The sequence below is a fragment of the Orcinus orca genome, chromosome 1 (genome assembly GCF_937001465.1).
Source record: "Orcinus orca chromosome 1, mOrcOrc1.1, whole genome shotgun sequence".
Taxonomy (NCBI): Eukaryota; Metazoa; Chordata; class Mammalia; order Artiodactyla; family Delphinidae; genus Orcinus; species Orcinus orca.
In genome coordinates, this window is record NC_064559.1 from 191,636,010 (window position 1) to 191,651,207 (window position 15,198).

The 15,198-nt window shown below is 53.4% G+C and overlaps 1 protein-coding gene across 2 annotated transcripts in view; it reads left to right on the top strand.

Moving 5' to 3' along the window:
• SLC9A1 (solute carrier family 9 member A1) overlaps window positions 1–15,198 on the top strand; it is a 49,442-nt gene that overhangs the window by 8,738 nt on the left and 25,506 nt on the right. The gene's annotated exons all lie outside the window — the stretch shown is intronic.

The following is a 15,198-nucleotide window of genomic DNA, read 5'->3' on the forward strand; positions in this document are numbered from 1 at the left end:
GAGGTGGAATTTGAGCCAGTCTTGAAGATGGAGAGGAATTAGGCAAGCAGGCAGGACAGGGAGAGCTGTTCTTAGGACAGGACTCCTACAAGAATGGAAGCCCCTTGAGTGCAGAGCCTTTGTTTGCTTTCTTCTCTGTGCCTGGCACAGGGGGAGGGCTCCTAAATACTTGGGGGACAAATAAGTGCATGACTGACTTCCGTGTAGAGATAGTGTCCACGTGAAGCCTTTGAGGAAGACAAGAAACCAGCTTGACACAGAGTGATGCTCTCGGCGTCAGCCAGCACCTGTGTAAGTGCTGCTGCCACAGCCGCCTTCCTCCCCCTCTGCCTCCCTCGGCCTGGCTCTAATGGAGGGTCTTCTAGGGCATCCTCTCTGGGCTGGCTGGGGTCTCTCTGGGAAAGTCTGCATCTGTTTGGTTTACCCTCAATTTGTATAAGTAAAAGCAAGATACCAGAGCTTCGTCAGGGAACTGCCGAGAGCCCTAATTGAATTAAGCTTTCCCTAGGAAGATTCATCGAGTCATCAACCGCACTGTGACTGTGAATTAATGAGACCAGTGCCGTAAACCATGCAAAAAGGCAGTCTTGCAAATTTATAGTTGTACCTAGACACGTTGACTTATGTCTTCTCTTTGTTTTTGTGTGTGTGTTGGGAGTGGGCTGGGGCCAGAATCTCCTTTCTGTGGCAGGTTTATTTTTATAATATGAATAAATAAAACATGTTCAACAGTAGAGAGGGGTATTAAGGTAAAAAGTAAAAGTTTTCCTCCTCACTTCTCTGACTACCTCCACTGTCGTACTCCCCAGAGGTTACCACTGTTAACTTTCTCCTGCATCTTTTCAGAAATTTTCTGTGCATATATGAGTGTGAGAGTGTGAGGGCAGATTTTAGTTTTTAATCTTTTTTTTTTTTTTTTGTGGCTGCGAGGCTTGCAGGATCTTAGTTCCCTGACCAGGGATTGAACCCATGCCCTCAGCAGTGAAGGTGTGGAGTCCTAACCACTGGATCTCCAGGGAATTCCGGATTTTGTTGTTTTTTAATCTTAACATCTTTATTGGAGTATAATTTACAATGGTGTGTTAGTTTCTGCTTTATAACAAAGTGAATCAGCTATACATATACATATATCCCCATATCCCCTCCCTCTGTGTCTCCCTCCCACCCTCCCTATCCCACCCCTCTAGGTGGTCACAAAGCACTGAGCTGATCTCCTTGTGCTATGTGGCTTCTTTGCACTAGCTATCTATTTTACATTTGGTAGTGTATATATGTCCGTGCCACTCTCTCACTTCATCCCAGCTTACCCTTCCCCCTCTCCGTGTCCTCAAGTCCATTCTCTACGTCTGCGTCTTTATTGCTGTCCTGCCCCTAGGTTCGTGAGAACCATTTTTTTTTTTTTAGATTTCATATATATGTGTTAGCATATGGTATTTTTCTCTTTCTGACTTACTTCAGGCTGTATGACAGACTCTAGGTCCATCCACCTCCCTACAAATAACTCAATTTCGTTTCTTTTTATGGCTGAGTAATATTCCATTGTATATATGTACCACATCTTCTTTATCCATTCATCAGTTGATGGACACTTAGGTTGCTTCCATGTCCTGGCTATTGTAACTGGATTTAGTTTTTATAAAGCCACTTGTGTAAGGAAAAGAGCTCCAGGCTGGGAATCAGGGACCTGGATCCTAGTCCTAGCTCTGCCTCTTTCTTGAATATTGTCATTTTGCCTCCCCGGGTCTTAGTTTTCCTGTCTGTTGATTTCAGTTGTTGAAAGGCTCTCCGGGACTTTCCAGCAGGAAAGGCAGTGGTCCCAGAGGAGCCCCTCCTCTGGTGAGGCCTGGGCAGCCTGAGGCCCTCGGAAGGAGATCTCCACAGCCCCATCCTTTGGGGGAATGGGCCACTGCTATCATGAGCACTGGCTTCAAAGCACAGAATTCTCAAGTTCATGGTAATGGTCATCTCCAACTCTAGCTCAGGGTTATGGGGTTAAATGAATGGGTCGGCAGAGAGCCAGCTCACTTGCAGGGGAAGTAAGACAACACACGGGAGAAAGCACAGGTGGGAAGTTGTGTGGCTCTGGCTAGGATGCAGAGGGGCTCAGAGAGGAGGGGGAGAGACAAGGGAAGGCTCCCTGAAGGAGGTGATCTTGAGCAGTGGGCCAGGTGGAGAAGAGGAACATCTCTCAGGGGGACTTGCTGTTAGAAGGGATCCTGGCTTAGGTGGGAGAATGGACTTGGGGACCTGCTGTTCTTCTAGGATCTAGATCTAGGTTTCTGAGATTCTTCCTGAGTTCTTGATGGAGTTCAGGGGACCCATGGACCATCCTCCTCCAAATATCTGCAGACATTTGTGTGTTTGTATCAGAGGAAGAAAGCCCATAGTAGCCATAGATTCTCAGCAGGATTTGTGCCCCCACCCCCCGGCCAAAGGTTAAGAGCCTTGGCCCTTGTCCTGTGGGAATCTGAAGAAGGGTAAAGGGCTTTCCTTGGACGAAGTGGTACTTACCTCTGGGATGAGAGGGGTTTGCCCGGGGAACTGCAGAACTCCTTCTAGGCAAGGGGAATGAATCCAGTCAGAATGAACAAGCTGTGTCCCAGGAGAAGAGGAGGGAAGATGATTCTGTAAAGCAGAGAAAAACTTTTCCGGATTGGGGATCAAAGCAGATGAAGCAGGCTTCCCCTGCCCAGTGTAGACAGGGCAAGTACTAGGTTCATTCTGCCCCCTGGTTCTGGTGGGTTTCCAAGGTGAGCTCAGCTGACACCCTGGGAGGTAACTCAGTCCTCCTGCCCTTTTTCCTAAAGTGGCCAGGGCCCAGACCGTCCTCTGAGACTCTGTTACGGGAAGCAGCTACCTTGGAGGCAGCAGAAACAAGGCATTGCCTTTTAAGGGGGCAGGCTTTGAGGGCACAATACTAGGCAGCCCCGATTGGCCTCTGCTGTTTCTTGGATTGAGGACCCCCATCTCCTGCTCTGACTCTGTTTCCGGGAGTGAAAGTAGACAATATTATTCTACCTGTAGAATATTAGAGGTAGAAAGAACCTTATCATAGCCTGTGGCCCCAGGGCCCAAAGGAGAGACGGAGATGTTTTGATCCAGTCCTCTCATCTCCCCATTAAGGCTGAGAGAGGATGTGCCCATATTCACAAGTGAATTAACGGCAGGGCAGGGAGGGCTTTCCCTGCTCTGTTAACTAACTCAGGGGTCTCTAGGCAGTAAGAGCTGGACCAAGAGGAGGGGCTGTGGTCTTTGGCCTTGATGTTGGTATCTAAGCATTGGTACCTCTCTAGTGGGCCCTAAAAGCCTAAGGAACGGCAGCTTCGTGCTGGACTGTGCATCAGAAGAGCTGTTCCTGGCCGAGAAGCCACTTGGCTTTGGTCATACAGGTCTTTGCAGGAGAACCAAGTGCAAGCCTTGGGACCCAGAAGCTTCTGCCCTCACCCATCAAATTCTTCAGGCTTTTGTACTCCTTCACAAGCCAATATTGAGCCTGGGTGCTCTGCTTTTTATAGCATCTTTGCCCTCAAACCAGGGAATGAGATCTTATCTCCTGGGGCCAGGGCCCACAGGAATCTGGATGCCGTACCAGGTAGGCAGGATGCCAGTGTGGAGGCAGGGCCAGCTCACCTCACTGAGCCCAGCCCAAGACTCAGATTACAGCTCAGTGGGGGAGGGGACCTGGCACCCTACCGCACCCTTCTGGGCCTGCCTGGCTGGTGGAACAAACAAAGATGCCCAAGAACTGCTTCTCTCAAGGAGCTCAAGGACTGGTCTGAGAAGTTCAGTATAGTTGCAGGGGAGTCAGGCAGTAGAAAGTGGGTGCGAGTCGAGGTGAAGATGGAAGTTTTTGAGGGTTTAGAGAAGGCAGAAAGACCTTCCTGCTTGGGAGGATCAGGGAGGCTTTATGGAGGTGACTGGTGAACTAGGTCTTAAAGAATAGGTAGGATCTAGATGAGATGCTTGAGTGAAACAGGGCTCACTGGGCACAGCCAGAAGCTTCTACCTGAGGCAGGACCTTTGGATTGCAGAGGAGTGTCCCAGAGCAGTTTCCTTTGGAAACATGGTGGTTAGGAACACAGGCTTTGCAACTTGACAGACCTGGGTTCAAATCTAAGCTCTACCACTGTAGCACCTTGACTATGGGCAAGTCATTTTACCCTGTTTGTGTCTCATTTTGATCACCCCCAGCATGGGGTAACACCTGGCAGGGATGTTGGGAGGACTCAGGGAGAGCACCCTTGTAAGATACATGGCACAGGCTTGACACATTCTGAACATATGATAAATGGTGGCACTTAGGAGTCCTTCTAGTATCAGGAGGAGGAGAAATACCAGCTTGTTTTCTGTGAGTCTTGAATCTCCCAGCAACTGAAAAATCACTCAGCAAGATTTACTGATGCCCTGCTGGGCATCCAGTGCTGTGCTAAACACAGGGGGCAGGTGGCTCCAGGTAAATAAAATTTATTATTATTATTTTTTTAAAATAAATTTATTTTATTTATTTATTTTGGCTGTGTTGGGTCTTCGTTGCTGCGTGTGGGCTTTTCTCTAGTTGCGGCGAGCGGGGGCTACTCTTCGTGGTGGTGCGCGGGCTTCTCATTGCGGTGGCTTCTCTTGTTGCAGAGCACGGGCTCTAGGCGTGTGGGCTTCAGTAGTTGTGGCTCATGGGCTCTAGAGCACAGGCTCAGTAGTTGTGACGCAAGGGCTTAGTTGCTCCGCGGCATGTGGGATCTTCCCGGACCAGGGCTTGAACCCGTGTCCCCTGCACTGGCAGGCGGGTTCTTAACCACTGCACCACCAGGGAAGCCCCCAGATGAGGATTTTTAAAATAGGCCCAGCTGTGATGAGGTGCCAGGTGATCTGTGCCAGCGTTAAGGGCAGAAGATTCTGCCACTTCGTAACCACCCCACCCTGTGAGCCTCAGTCTTCCCAGTCAAATGCGGTAATGTCTGTAAAGCCCCGAGCACATCATAAGCTCTCAGAAATGGGAGTCACCACTGTCCTGTAACATCAAAGGAAAAGGAGGGAATTCCCTGGCAGTCCAGTGGTTGGAACTCCATGCTCTCACTGCCAAGGGTGCGGGTTCAATCCCTCGTTGGGGAACTAAGATCCCACAAGCTGCGCAGCACAGCCAAAAATAAATAAATAAAAAGTAATAAAAAAAAGGCAGATGAGATGAGAGTGAAGACTAGCAGTGGAGGATGGTTTTAGGTAAGGGGGCTGGAGGACATTGGGGTAGGGCTGAATGTCACCAGGAATGGGGTGGGCATAAAATGAGACTGTGAGTTGAAGTGTCTGAGTTTGGCCTTCAGTTGGAAGAGGGGGAGACACACCCTCAGTAAACACTGATTTGCGCGTGATAAATGCTGTGCTGAAGATGGAAAGGTGAATAAATATAATCCCAGCCTCATGGGAGCGGCTGACATGGAAACTGGCACTTGCCGTGTGCTGTGAACTGCCACAGCAGGGGCCCACAGGACTGTGGGTGCACGGGAGGAGTTGGGTGGTGGGCGGCTCGGGAAGGCTTCCCAGAGCTTGAAGGTTAAGCAGGAGTTTGCTCATTTCACACGGAGGGAGGAGCTGGAGAAAGACGAGATGTGGATAATGCAGAGCATAGATAATGCAGAGCCGTTGAGTTTTGCTTCTGAAACCCATCGGGGCGTTCTGCATCCCCTCCACCTCACTCACCCCCAAACGTCCTTAACCCACGTGCCTGGCTGGGCAGAGAAGCTGAGCTTCCCTGTGGGACAGTGAACACCAGGGATGGGTGTCCTCATATGCAGGCGATAAGGAGGAAGCTACCATTGAGGGAGACCTACTGAGTGCCTGGCCTTGCACTGAGGGCTCCACACAGCGCATCACTGTCTGAGTGTCACGACAACCCCGAAGGGTGCGAGTCCTGGTATTTGCCTTTATCCAGCTTACAGCTACCTCGTGAAAGTGGAAGAGGGAATAATTAAGTGCTTGATGATTGCTGTGCCACTGCCTCAAAGCCCAGGAGGACTTCAGAGAGGGGAGAAATGTGGCTGGAATGAGCAGGGAGCAGGGGCCTTTGCACAGGTGCCTTCACTAGACCCTCATAAGGGGAGGGCAGGTGGCAGGTCAAGTGAGGGTTGCAGCACCTGCTGCAGGTGTGACTGGGCAGCTGAGAGGAGGCCCAGCCAGCTGGGGGGAAAGTCTGGGCTGGGGTTCACTGAGAAATAAGATTGGGTAGGTGGGCTGGGCTGGATTCCCAGGCGTCTAGAACTCCAGCCAGAGGGGTATAGAGTCGGCCAGGCCTCTCAGGCCGGTGGCCAGATGGCTCCACGGATCGAACGCTTTCCTTCCCTCCATTTCCACTTCTGCTCTCCCTATCTAAGCCACAAGCATCTCTAACCCGGATGACTCCAGTGGCCTCCTGGCCCCACTCCGCTCTGCCTGTAATCAGCTCTCCACAGAGCAGCCAGTGGGGTCGTTTAGAAACGTGACTCACAATGTGGTGTTCCCCTGCTAAAACCTTTCAGTTGCTTCCTGATGAACCTGGGATAAAATCCAGGAGAGGTGTGGCCTATTCCTCTCTCTCCTTCACTCCCTGCTGCTCTCTTCCCACCACTCACACCAACCTTCCTGGGTTCCTCAAACACACCAAGCCCTGCCATACCCCTTCCCCTTCCGTAGGGCCGTGGCGCTTGCTTTCCCCAACCTGGAAGGCTGCCTGGAGATGGCCACAGGCCGGCTGCCTTATTCATGCTCTGGGTCAGATGCTGTCTCTTCAGAGAGGCCTCCCTGGCCACCTAGTCTAATAGGTAGCCCACGCCTCACCACCCTCCGCCCCAGCCCACGTCAGACAGTCTTCTGGGTGCTGAGGACACAGCCGGGAGCAAGATGAGGAGGCTCCCGATGTCAGGGGGCTCACAGGCCAGTGTGGGGCGTTGCACAGTGGACGCAACGTCAGGCAGTGATAAGTGTCTGGAAGAAAATAAATATGAGAAAGATGTGCTACTTTGGATGGTCAGCGAAGACCTCTCTAAGGAGCTGGCTTTTGAGCTGAGCCAATGACAAGAAGGCGCCCACCTTGCAAAGATCAGGGCCCCTGAGGAGAGCGTCTTTGAGGAAGCTGGGGTGGAATAAGAGGGAGGTGCAGTGTGAGGACGGAGAGGAAGGCGGGGGCCAGACCCTGCTTGGCCCGTGGGCCTTGGGTTAGGCATCGGATTGGATTCTAGGTGCGTGCAGTGCCACTGAGCTGGGGAGGGATGTGCAGAGCAGCCTAGGGGTCAAGAGACGGCTCCCAGGGTCGGCTCTGGCTTTGGGCCACAGCGAGCCAAGCAAAGCAGGACCCTGGCCCAGGGCTACTCAGCCAGGTCTGTGAGAGCAGCAAGAGCGAAGCTTCCCAACAGGCATCTCTGGCCAGGCCAGGAGCGGGATGGAGAGCCGTGCCCAGGGAGGAGTGGATAGGGAGCGGAGCAGAGGAGGAGGGGGGCGGCGGGAGCACGTGGCAATGGGAGGGGCTGAGTGAGGTGCCAGGCTCTGCGGGACTCCTGCCCCTCCCCTGCCCAGCCCCAGCACCTCTAGGCAGGATGTCACCAGACCTGTCATGTGGGAGGCGTGGCACCGCCGAGCGCCAGGGCCCTGACATGCCTCTTACCGCCTGAACCTTACGGTCCCATGTGGCCTAGGGAGTTATCAGGCCCAGAAAGGGCAGGCCTGGAATCAGATAATTGGACTTGATTGTTGGGAGGGATGCTAGAGACGGAGTTAGGAGTCCAGGAGGTGTAATTGAAAAAGATAAGGGCGTTGGAGGTTAAAAGGCCTGGACTCGAATCCAGGCTCCTGTCCTTGCAGCTGTGTGGTGACTGAGGGCAGAGATGTGGAGGTTCGGTGACAGTGCCGTGCAGAGCACCGAGCAGCGGCGAGGCCTCCTCATCTAGCAGAGGAGGAAGCAGAAGGCCAGAGAGGAAATGACTTGCCCACAGGCCACAGGGCGCGGTGGCAGAGCTGGGCTAGTGCAGGTCTTCAGCTCCTGGTCCGGAGCTCTTCTGTGATGGAGTGAGTGGCCCTTCCCTCCTTCCTTCCTTCACTGTTCCTCTGGAACAGTCCTCTGGCCCTTCTGCAGGCGTGAGGTGGCTGGCCCTGGGCATCCCACCTTCTCCTCAGCTTGCGTCTGAGCACCTACTACGCAATGGCAGGGCTGTGTGGGAGATAGACGTGTAAACAGCTTAAATACAAGGCAGGCTGAAGTGACACAGGGAGGCAGCACAGTGCAGCGTGGGCCCTGGTGGCAGACGGTCTCAGTTCTGGCGCCGTCGCTTAGAACGTAGTGGTGATGAGGCCCGCACCGAAGTTGGGCCAGATCAGAAGGGCTTCTGATTCACTGCAGAGCAGCGAGGACTGTAGTGTAGTGGCGGGAACTGCGGAGGTTTAGGAGGGAGGTGTGACCATGACTGACTGGCTTGTGTTTAGGACAGAGGCTCTCCTGGCAGGTGGAGAATGAACTGGATGAACTTTTCCCCAGTGTTCTTGGCTCTGGGAATTTTCCACCTCCTCCCTCCCTGGATAATTATGCTTCCTAAGAAACTGATCAGATGGGAAGCTGCAGGAAGTGATTTGGGACAAGGATTGTGTAGGAGTTGGGGAGAGAGTGGAGAGGATGTAGCGGGAGAGGGAGATCTATGCCAAGCAGCAGGAGGTGGCTCCCTTTGGAGGGGGAGGGGGAACCTGGGCAGGCTGGAAGTTTAAAGCAGAATGTGGTGGCTCTGGGGAAGCCAAGTTCCTCAGAGCTCCTCTGTTCCTGGTCCCTGGCGGGGAAGAAGGGTGAGATCGACTGGCAGGGTCTGGCTTTTCTGGGTCAACAGGAGCTGGGGTCCTAATGGGAGAATGTGAGGCAGTGAAGCCTCGCGGCTGGAGCGCTGAGCTGGGTATCAGAGCCAAGCCCAGGCCCGGCACTGCTGCTTAGCTATCCTTACACATCTGAAATTCCATCACTGTGGGCCAGGGCCTGTTATGGTAAGTGGGTGTGTACCAGGCACCCCCTTCTGGCACAGAGCACTCCTCGCATCCCAGCTCCCAGTGGGCCCAAGACTTTAGCTGTGGGTGTGGCCTCTGCTCCTTTTTGGCCTCACCGGTTAAAGCGCAGCCCTCAGTGTGCCGAGCCTTCCGGGGAGCCAGGCTCCATCCACCTGGTGTGAGCAGGTGACTGAACCACAGGGATAACAGTGAAGAGCCAGATGGCCGTAGATGGTCTTGAACCCAGGGGCAAGGCTGCCTTTGCAGTGACACAGGGACCCATTGGGAGATCCAGGGCATCCTTCGGGGCAGGCAGGGGTCAGTATAGCCTGGCGGCTTAAGGTCTTCAGAATCTAACAAACCTGGCTTTGAATCCCAGCTCTACTACCGGCCAGCTGTATAACCTTGGGCTGAGTGCCTGACCCATCAGCATCATTTTTATCTGGAAATAATTCTCGCCTGCATGTTGTTGTTGTTTAAAATTTTATTTTATTTATTTATTTATTTATTGGCTGCGTTAGGTCTTCGTTGCTGTGTGCAGGGTTTCTCTAGTTGTGGCTCGCGGGGGCTACTCTTCTTTGCAGCGCATGGACTCCTTATTGCAGTGGCTTCTCTTGTTGCGGAGCACGGGCTCTAGGCTCATGGGCTTCAGTAGTTGTGACTCACTGGCTCTAGAGCGCAGGCTCAGTAGTTGTGGCGCACAGGCTTAGTTGCTGTGCGGCATGTGGGATCTTCCCAGACCAGGGATCGAACCTACATCCCCTGCATTGGCAGGCGGATTCTTAACTGCTGTGCCACCAGGGAAGTACCTCGCCTGCATGTTTTTTTTAAACCTTTTTCCCTCTGTTCATTTAATCGAGGAATAACGTACATACACGCAGTAGAGTACGCTGATCTTAAGGTGTACATTATAGCTCGCTGATTATTTACAAATGTTCACATCCAGATGGAGATAAAGGACACCTGTGTACCCCACCAAAGTCCCCTCTGCCCTTCCCAATCTGTACCCCAACTCTCCCCTGTGGGAACCACCATTTTGTCTTCTGTCATTGTCACTTGGCTGTACCTGTTCTTCAACTCCATATACACCCACAGTCAGACACAGGTACTCTCGTTTCTGGCTTCTTTTGCTCAGCATTTCTGGGAGGTTTCCCTTTATCTTTGCATGTCCCAGAGGTTTGTTCTTTCCATAGCTTTGCGGCATTGCCTCGTGTGAGTAAGCCGCAGTTGGTTCATTCTCCTGTTGGTGGGCATTTGGGTTGGTTCCCTTTTTTGACAATTATGAATAAAGCTGCTGTGAATATTCTTATCCTCCATAGGGTTTTTGAAAATTCAGTGAGATAATCAATTACAGTAACATGTTTAATGCTGAGTTTTGACTTAGAGCTGCTGCCCAGAAAATTCCCCCCAGATTTTTGTTGTTGTCGTTTGTAAAAAGGAAAAAAAAAAAAAAAAAAAAAAAAACCAACAAACACTACATAAGTATTTAAAGAAAAAAATGCAAATCATACCTTTCACCCCAGCTGCTCCTCAGAGCTGATCAGTCTTCACAGTTCAGTGTGTCTGCCTGGACTTTTCCCTACAGTTGTATGAAGTTCTTTTTAATGAAAACGGCTTCACGATAATAATCATGCTGTCCGTCATCTTTTGCAACTTACTTTTGTCATTAAATCTGATCTTTTGAAAGAGTCCCCTTCTCTGTGTCAGTGGAGCAGCTTTGAGAGAGACAGGCTAAGTGAGCTCCTGAACCGGTCTCTCGGGCCTTTCACCCTGGCTGGACTGCCTTCAGCTTTCCTCAATGTGGAGCCCAGGGTGCAAGTTCTGGCTCTGTTGCGCCCTATCTGGATCTGTTCTTGGGCTTAAATGCCCTGAGCTTTGGTTTTTTCATCTTTAACCTGGGAGAACCCATACTTGCCTCTGAAGCATGCCATGAGGTTTAAATGAGATGAAGTATGCGAAAGTACAAAGCAAAATGGAAAGTGATGCGTGTGAGCTGGTTATTATGTAAACTCAGGGGCTGTCAGAGCTAGAGGAGGCCTCTGAGAATCTAACTCAGCCCACCATCTTAAACGTGAGGAAACAGTGGCTTCGGGAAGGTCACAGAGCCAGCAAGTGATGGAGCCAGACCTGAACCAAGGGAGGCGTAGGAGCTACAGCTTCACAGAGCACCCCACTTCACCCCCGCCTGCCGCCGCCGCCCCCCTGCCCACCGTTCCCACTCTCTCTGGACCAGAGCTTGGCTCTAACCGGTCCACCTCCTATCTGTGGGGACTCCCTGCTAGGCAGGAAGGGTGCTCTCCCCCTGGTTACTGACTGAGGCCACTGGGGACTAGATCTTCCAGGCACTGATCTGTCCCCACCCTCCCCTGGTCCAAGAAAGCAGAGAAGCAGGGAGGTGGGGCAGAGGAGCGGGGACTTGGATGGATAGGAGATGCAGCCCTGGTCTAGGACCCCCAAACCTGGGGCTGTGTGAGTCCCCCAGCCCCACGGAGCTCACTTCCTCCTCCTAAGAAACCAAGTTAGCACCGCTGCCCCTGTCCTCAGGTGGACAAAGGCCTGGATCTGAGTAGTCGCTCAGACAGCTTCCAGCTCAGTGTTCAGGTCTCCTGAGGCTTCACCCTCACAGCTTCTACGAGAGGGTAGAGGGGGGTTGTCCAGGCCTGTGAGATTACAGCCTAGGCTGAGGTCAAGAATCCGGAAACAAAACCCTGACCAGCATGGGCTGGGCCTTTGCCTCACTACCTACCCCTTCCCGGGAAGAATTTGGCATGATAAGATTTGCACGGTACCAGCCCAGGAGGGCCCCACTTTCCTCAGTGTTTAGCCACTGCATGTGGTGCTAGGCACACAGCAGCGGAAATGGCTCCCGTGCTCTGGCTCCCATCCGTCTAGGAGCCGCAGCTCATTATGAAAGCACCAGGGCAGTGATATCAGGGAGCTCGCAAGGCCCTGCCTGGGAGTGCCTTGTTGGTCCAGGGTGGGGCTTGGGGAGGGGCTCTGAGCCCTGGTATCTGCTTTCAGGGTGAGGTTGTGGAGCGACATGTGTTCTAGAGGCGGTGAGTGGTGACGTCACAGGAGTCCTGCTCAAAGAATAGGGGGCACCACCACCTGGTGCTTGAGCCTTACCTCACGGGCCCTTTGCCTTCAGCAACACAGTGGGGCTCACCTGACCCTGTGAGGTGGGTGGAAGTGTCCCCATTTATAAATGAGGACCCTGTGGTCTGGAGAGGTTAACTAGCTTACCCAGGGTCACACGCACCAGAAAATGGAAGAACTGAGTGACCTTGAATCCTGGGAAGCCAGAGTGAAAGACACATTGGAGGTTCCCTGGTCCCCTCCGCTCACAGGGGAGCAAACCCGAGACCCATAGTTAGGACGGTGTGGGGACTGGCATTCAGGGACAGTGTTCTTTCCTTTTCACTGATAACAACAATAGTTATTCCATACTGAGGCCCCCAGCCTGGTCCTTTGAACATTCTGAGACAGTTCTAGTTAGGTCCACCCTTCAGAGAATTGAGAAAATGGTATCCAGATCATTTTCTCTGTGGCTCAGATGAGGAACCTGGCTGAGAAACGCCCTGGAGGATGAGTACCTGTCAGCTCTGGAGTCAGCTTCCCGGGCTGGAGTCCTGTTTGGCCCTGCCACTTACCGGCTAGGAGGCCTTGGGCAAGTAACCTAGCCTCTCTGAGCCTCAGGTTCCTCATCTGTGATGTGGGTATGATAGGGCCTCCCGCACTGGGTAGTTGTGAGGACTAAGGAGCCCTCGGTGAGGCTGTCATCACTAACATCCCCATCTCAAGCGGAAGCTGGCCACTGAGCTAGCTGATAAGAATTGGGGCTCCAGCCGGAGTTCCAGGCCCTCCGTGCCCTGCCCTGCAGGGGTTACGTTCCCGGCTTCTGCTGCCACAGGTATCCCCACTTCTGTACCATGTGAAGGATCATACAATGGGCCCAAGGGGGAAGCAGGGCCCATACAAGGGGGAAGCAGGTGTTCATGGAGACTTTCTTTACTCCTCCCTGGGCACGGGGCACTGCCTTCTATGGGGTGGGCTGGTGGCAGGCAAGTAGGCGGGTGGGCAGCCTCTCAGCCTGCCTGGGACCTCGCCCCTCCATGCCTGGCTCTTCACTGATGGGCTCCCAGCCTCCGGCCAGGCTCTCCCCGCACAATCTGAGCCGGACTCTGGAACCTGTGCCCTGAGGACGAGAGTGATAGACAGTAGGAAGCTGTTACAGGTCGTTTCCTACTGAGCAGCCTGGCTTGAGGGCAGAGCTTGTCTTCGGGGATCAGGTGGTCCTGGGATCAAATACAGCGAGCAAGTTGTGTTGCTTGCTGTGTGCAAGTTCTGTAGGCTCTGAGCCTCAGTTTCTCCTCCGAAAATGGAAACACTGCCTATCTCATGGCGTTACTAAGGCGAAATGAGAAAGCACAGGCTTGGTGTGACTCTCCCTTCCTGTGCTGGTGGGCAGCTGGAGGGCTACGCTGTGCCCCTCAAGGCAGTGCGCACAGGCCCGACCCAGGCCTGGGAGGTACCTCTGCAAGAGTTCCATTCCTCTTCACTAGGGTACCAGATGGCTCCTGGTTCTGCAAGCAAAGCACACGCAGAACCAGGCCACGTGGGTACTGCTAGGGGTTACCTAGAGGGAATCAGAGGTTTAGCGTGGGTGGGTGGCTTACTTCCAAGGCCACACAGCAAGGGAGTGACAGAGCTGGAAGTAAACTGAGACTTCTGCTCCCAGCCAGCAGGACAGAAAGCCAGGGCTCAGAGATGGAGGCAGCCTAGCTGAGCCGTGGCTCTGGAGTCAAAAAGACCAGCTGCAGGGCCTGGGCTACGTCCCTTCACCTCTCTCTGCCTCCGTTTTCTTAGCTGCAGAATGAGGATGACAATACCTGTATCAGAGAACTTTCAGGAGAACCATGTAGTTAATGTGTACAGAGCATCACAGTGAAGTGCTAGAAAAAAGGTGGTTCTTTGAAAAAGGCGGGAGTAGCATGAGGGGTGGTGTTGTGTCCCGAGTGAGGACTGGCTTTGGAATATTGAGTCCTGGGTGTGAATCCTGGCTCTGCCACCACTTTGCAGTGTGGCCTTGGCCAAGTCCCTGCCTGTCTCTGGGCTTCATTCTTTGCATCTGTGAAGTGGAGGGGTCAGATTGAAATGGTCTGGGGACGCCCTGCCTCTTCTAACCTCCTGTGGCTTTTTGCTGCCCATCTTCTTCGCCAGGAGAGGTCCAACTTCCCTTTGATGTTTCTGGAGCCCCAGGCCTTCCTGGCACCAGGACCAAGGCCTGCAGCCGGCTGTGTCCTCATCTCTGCAGTGTCTTCTAAAGGGCAGCCTCCTCTGAGCATGCTCAGCTCTCCCATCTCCTCCGCATATCTCCTGGCTCCCAGAGGCCTGAGGTGGCAAACTGTCCCCAGTGGACAGGGAGAGGAGGCGGGGAGAGGCCCGCCAATGCTCCCTCTGTGTCCGCCCCCCCGCCCCCAACGCTTCGCAACGCTCGGCCAACTGGGCTGTTTTCAGGAGAAGTGTGTGGAGACTTTCAGGGCAGACCCGAGATGGATGCCTCGGGCACCTGCTTAGGGGGAAGCTCCAGCAGCTTAACCGCAGGGACTCTGCTGCCGAGGTTTCAGGGAACCTGCATCTGCAGGGCCCCAGCCACATCCACAGCTCTCAAGATCTGTACTCAGGTGCCCTGGGAGAAAGCTTTACAGGTCTTATGGGGGACGAGAAGCAGGTTCAGTGGGCCTTCTGCCTCTCTTCAGCGTCCCCTCTGTCTTCTCTCAGCACCTCTAGAAACTCCTGCCAGCCAGACTCAGCCTGGAACCAGTGATGGCAGGGACAGGGCACCAAGCTCTGCTTCAGAAGGTGCCCTGGTCTCCTGACAGCTGCGTCCCTGGCAGCCGTGCTCTGGTGCCAGCGGGCCCTCTCTGGCCTGGGACTGGGGAGACAGCGACGGGACCACGCCCTTTGCTGAGCACTTTCTTTGGCAGCCCTTTGCTCCAGATACATCACCTCCTCGGACCCTCAGGACAGCCCTTTGACATAGAAATGATTATGAGCCCCACTTTTCAGATGAAGAAGTGGAGACTCAGTGGTTGAGTGCCTGCTAGTAGGTGGCAGAGCCAGGAAACCAGGCTGCTGGGTTCTCAAGACCAGCCTCCCTGCCTCCTCTGGTAACTGAGCTTGAGTTGAAACTTGGGACAGAATTCTGAGGCG